The following is a 5681-nucleotide window of genomic DNA, read 5'->3' as shown; positions in this document are numbered from 1 at the left end:
TGCAAAAGCTTACAAAAGGGGAGATGGCAGTGCCACTGTGATTCTCTGTCTGTTTGAATTCATTAATCTCTATGTCCCTGTGATGCCCTTTCTGCTCAGTCAGTGCCCAGACTTCTGTCTGAATTCTCTGCTGTGCAGTGAAGCACAGCTCTCACTCACAGGAAGGATCGGGAGACAGGATCCAGATGACTGGCCTGGACCTCTCACTCCCACGCCGGGAGACACAGTTGGTAGGAGACATGCAAAAACGGACATAACACAATCACAGGGAGGTTTTAATGAACTTATCTAAAGATTGAGAGCACAAACATACAAAATATGAACAAGACAGTTAACAAATTTGAGCTATTGGATTTATATAAAACTATACATTCATATTATTATTTTAAAAATTTGACACTGCATGGTTCTTATGATGCAACAGGCACTGGTTGTAAGTGCTTTACACTTATTAACTCATTTAAAGAACTGAAGAGTGCACATTCTTTCTTACATTATACAGAACATTTATAAAAGTGGTCATGTACTGGGTCAAAAAGCAAGTCTCAATAGATACCAAAAAATCAGTATCTATAGATCTTATCACATGTAGTAAAAGGACAAAAACACATTAGAAAGCAGTTTCCTTGACAAAGGAAGAAACAGACAGGGAGAGCAAGAGATGGGTGCAGAGGTGAAGTTTTAGCTCTACCTAAAATGCTTTAGAAGGAAGGAAGGAAGGACAGGAAAGAAGGAGGGAGAGAGAGGAGAGGAGAGGGGAGGGGAGGGGAGGAGAGGGGAAGAGGAGGAGAGGGGAGAGGAGGAGAGGGGAGAGGAGAGAAGGAGGAAGGGAAGAAAAGAGAAGAAAAATCCAAATGGAAGGATATTCTGCAAAAGTAACTGGCCTAGGCCAGTGGCTCACGCCTGTAATCCCAGCACTTAGGGAGGCCAAGTTGGGCTGACTGTGTGAGCTCAGGAGGTCAAGACCACCCCTGGGCAACACAGTGAAACTCATCTCTACTAAAATACAAAAAATTAGCCTGGCGTGGTGGCAGGCACCTGTAGTCCCAGCTACTTGGGAGGCTGAGGCAGGAGACTCGCTTGAACCCGGAAGGCAGTGGTTGCAGTGAGCCGAGATCGCACCACTGCACTCCAGCGTGGGCAACAGACTGAGACTCCATCTCAAAAAGGAAAAAAAAAAACCAAAAAAACTGGCCTGTATTTTTATAAAATGTCAATGTCATGAAAGATAAAGCCAGACTGAGGAAGTGTTCAGCGTGAAGGAGACTAAAGATACACAACAGAGTGTAATGCATAATCCAGGATTTTCTTTTACTATAAATGAGACAGACATAATCCAGAAATAATTTTAGTATATTAGTAGGACAACTGGTGAAATCTGAATAAGGTATGTAGATTAAAGTATTGTATCAATGTTAGTTTCCCAGATTTTGATAACTGTTCCATGGTTGTGTAAGAGAATATCCTTATTTTTAGAAAATTAGGACTGGCGTATTTAGGAGGAAACAGTCATCATGTATGCAAATTTCTCCTAAATGGTTCAGAAAAATATAACCAGCAAATGTAATATCGAGAGACAAGGATAAAGCAAATGTGGGAAAATATTAACATTTGGGAAACTGTGGAAGGTATATGGGAATTCTTTGTAATAAAAAGAATTTTTCTTTTTTCTTTTTTTTTTTTTGAGGCAGCGTCTTCCTCTGTCACCCAGGCTTCAGCCTCAACTCCCCTGGGCTCAGGTCATCCTCTTGCCTCAGCTTCCTGAGTAGCTGGGACTACAGGCATGCACCACCATGGTTGGCTAATTATTTTTTTATTTGTTTTTAGTAGAGACGAGGTCTTACTATGTTGCCCAGGCAAGTCTCGAACTGCTGGGTTCAAGTAATTTACCCACTTTGGCCTCCCAAAGTGCTGGGATTACAGGCATGAGCCATCACACCTGGCCAATTTTACTGAAAGTCTGAAATTAAGTCAAAATTTTGAAAAAGTTACAGCAATTATGGCAATCTCAATTATGGGTAAATGTGTGTCACATTATCTTCTTTACATTTTAAGTATTTCATAATTTCAAAATAAAAAAAACTCAAGCAGAGCAAATTGTTTATAAGAGGAAACCTCAGAAGAGATGAGGCAGTTGTCAGCAGGTAGAAGGTTCCCTTTCAGGAAACTGAAACTGGGTGCCAGGTGGCTGCAGAGGGGGTGAGAGCTTAGCCCCCACCTCTCCACTGGAGCCTAGTGACCCCATGCAGGTAACAACCTGCCCAACTCTTCAGCCCTGACCTGGCATATTTATCTATAACTGGCAGTTCTTCTCTGACAGGATAGATTAATAAGCATTAAAACAAATCCAAAATTTATGTACCTATTGTTCATGCAGGTATGCTAGTGGTGTTCAGTCAGCATTTGTAAGACATTCATTGTAAACAAAGCACTGAATTAGACAGAAGAGATGAACAGAAAGATAAACAAGACCTGGCCAAATGTTGCCCCAAATTTATACCTGATTGGAGACAGGAAGGGCCTTGAGTGCCTGTGTGTCAGTGGTGATACTATTCACTTTCATTTTTTTTCTGCCACATTTCATTTTCATACCAATTCTGGTTAGTAGGTTTCATTTATTCTCATTTTACAGATGAGAAAGACCAGAGACGTTAGCTTGCCAAAAATTACTCAACTACTAAATGACAAAGCCAAGAGTATCGTGTCCGAGCTAACATGTCTGACTCCAGAGTTCATGTTCTCTCCTTATCATCATATTTTATAAGTCACAAAAACATGAATACAGCAAAATTTCACTTACTCAACACTCCTGGGGATGAGTCATGCTGGACAGATGAGTAAGTGAAAGGCCATCCTCAGAGAAATATTATTCAAAACCTTCCAAGGTCTCTCTGGAGCAGAGAAGACTCCAGAAGCCTTTGGACAGTCTTTTCCTCCCTGTGGTTCTTTTCCTCTTGGGCTTCTGGGATTTCAAACTCGGCACATCTGGTCTCTCGGAGACACATCCTCCCTAAAAGCTCCAGCAGAAGATGGCCAAAGAGCCCTTTTGCCTTTTTTGCTTCCCCAAAGCACAAATGAGAGACTGATAAATTCAGAAATAATTCTAATACCTACAATATGAGAACAAAATAGGAAATACTTAAAAGCAGTCAGGTTTTCAAAGCACAGCTTTCTGATACTCCCCCAGTCCTCTATCTTAAAACAATACCCCTTGGTTCTAGAGGGTGTGACGGCTATGCAGGTCTGTTTCTCATTTGTCAGCATTTTGCTATCTCCTGGCCAAGCAGCTGTCAGTATTTATCTTGTCCATAGTCCTAGAAATGGGTCTAATGATTCATTCTACTTCCATATGTAACCTCCCTGAATTTTAGTTTTGTCATCTGTATAAAAAGGGAATAAAAATATCTAACTCATAAAGACCAAATGGGGAAACCATGTACGCATATCACAAGCAGTAAGCACTCCTATTAGTTGCCCAAGTCCAAACAGCTGGTAAGTAAGAGCTGGGACTCCATCTAGCCAGACTGGCTCCAGAATCAGTGTTTCTAATCACCTGTGGTGAAAGTCAACCACCCACACCTGCACTCCACTCAGTTTGCCTTTCTAGTTCATCTCTATCCAAAACCAGGGCCCACAAGCTGATACCACAGCAAGAACAGAATTGAGGGAAGAGAAAGAGCCTATGAATCCATCATATCATATACAGATGGTATAATTTACGACTAAAGATGCAGCTATTTTATAATATTCTGTACAATTTGAATTCTTAGAGTAGGCATGTAATACTTTCATAAGCAATAAAAAACATACAAATTCACTTTAGGATAAAAAATTACCAAGCCTAGGAACTTTGGAAAGGAAGAAGGGATTGCATATAGGAGTTTTCATCTGATGTTTAATGTCAGTTAAATTGCATTAAAACAACCTGTCAGTAAATAGTATTTTCTTGTATCATGACAGTGGCTAAGAATAAGGGTTAAGAGTAGACATGGGTTGAAGTTCAGCAACACTACCTGACTAGTTGTTTGAACCTTACCTAACTTCTCTGAGTGTGTTCTCACTTATAAATGGGAATAATAATACCAATCGTATAGAGGTATTGTTAGGCTTAAGACAGTATAAATGAGGTGCCTGGTATGGTGCCAGATTCATCACAAGCACTCACTATTTTTCTTTCTACAGTATCACTTCTATGGCTGAAGAGTATCCCATCTCATGGGGATGTGTCATGATTCATTTACCCAGTCCCACACTGTTATTGATCATCTTCAATTTTGTCAATAATAGCAAATTTTTTTCACATGCTTCTGTTTATTTCTTTAGGGTGAAACCCTGTGAGATGCTGGATCAAACGATGAGCATTATAAACTTTTGACACACGTTATCTACCATAGTTTTACTAAGTTAAATCTTCTCTATATTAAAGGTATTTATTCAGCTCTTACCAATGCTGCATATTATTTTAAAGTTCTATGCTAATTTTATAGGCCAAAAAAGACACAAACAACTCATATTGTTACATACACATTTATTAGACATTTCAGTTTCTTCTTTTGTTATGTTATAAAGCTCTTGGGCTCTTTAAAGTATGACTTGGCACAAAAAGAGAAAAACAATTGAAGTATGTAAAGTTTTTAAGGTAGTATACTACGGAGGTGGCATTTCAAGTCATTTATAAGAGGATGAATTTTTCCAACGGGTTTTCTTTTTTTTTTTGAGACGAAGTCTCACTCTGTTACCCAGGTTGGAGTGCAACGGCACAATCTCAGCTCACTGCAACCTCCGCCTCCCAGGTTCAAGCGATTCTCTTGCCTCAGCCTCTCCAGTAGCTGGGATTATAGGTGTGCACCACTGCGCCTGGCTAATTTTCATATTTTTAGTAAACATGGGGTTTCGCCAAGTTGGCCAGGCTGGTTTCAAACTCCTGATCTCAGGTGATCTGCCTGCTTGGCCTCCCAAAGTGCTGGGATTGCAGGCATGAGCCATCGTGCCCGGCCTTTCCAGTGGTTTTCAAAGTGCTCCTGGCAGCCTCCCATGAGGGAAAGTGTGGGAATGGGAGTAGGGGGTGCTGGCTGGTTGGGATAACTCTCATTCTTCCCCACTTCAACTACACTAATCTGTTCTACATACTGAATTTATTGGTAAGCTTTGATCTGAAGGGTTCCATACCTGAAAACAAAAACAAAAACACATTTAATGCAAGGTTTGGGAATAACTGGCATTTTTCAATCAATAAATACATACACAAAATGAGCTGAATGTCTTTTACATCATATACAAAAATATATTTCAACTGGATTAAAACATTAAATGGAAAAAAGCCCACAGAAATGACAACATAAGGAAGCATTAACTGATCTTGGGGATAAAGAGGACCTTTTCCAACACTCTGATAAAAGCAAAAACCATAACAAGAGGCACTATTGTCTGTATTGGTTTTTCCTAAAGTGTGCGCCTCTGATATAGGTTCAAAATGGTTTCATAGCCATAGAAGTGTGAAAATGCTACATATCAATAATAGTGCAGAGAGGACCGGGCACAGTGGCTCACGCCTGTAATCCCAGTAGGGAGGCTGAGGCAGGTGGATAACCTGATGTCAAGAGTTTGAGATCAGCCTGGCCAAAGTGGTGAAACTCGTCTCTACAAAAACTACAAAAATTAGCCAGGTATGGTAGCAGGTG

General features: G+C 40.3%; 1 pseudogene; it reads right to left on the bottom strand.

Annotated features, from left to right (window-relative positions):
* Positions 1–2723: 2723 nt before the first annotated feature.
* LOC144330580 (putative uncharacterized protein C8orf44) lies at positions 2724–5135 on the bottom strand (annotated as a pseudogene).
* Positions 5136–5681: the final 546 nt, after the last annotated feature.

The sequence above is a fragment of the Macaca mulatta genome, chromosome 8 (genome assembly GCF_049350105.2).
Source record: "Macaca mulatta isolate MMU2019108-1 chromosome 8, T2T-MMU8v2.0, whole genome shotgun sequence".
NCBI classification, from domain to species: Eukaryota; Metazoa; Chordata; class Mammalia; order Primates; family Cercopithecidae; genus Macaca; species Macaca mulatta.
Note: the sequence above shows the minus strand (reverse complement) of the source record. Positions and strands in the feature narration are given on the sequence as shown.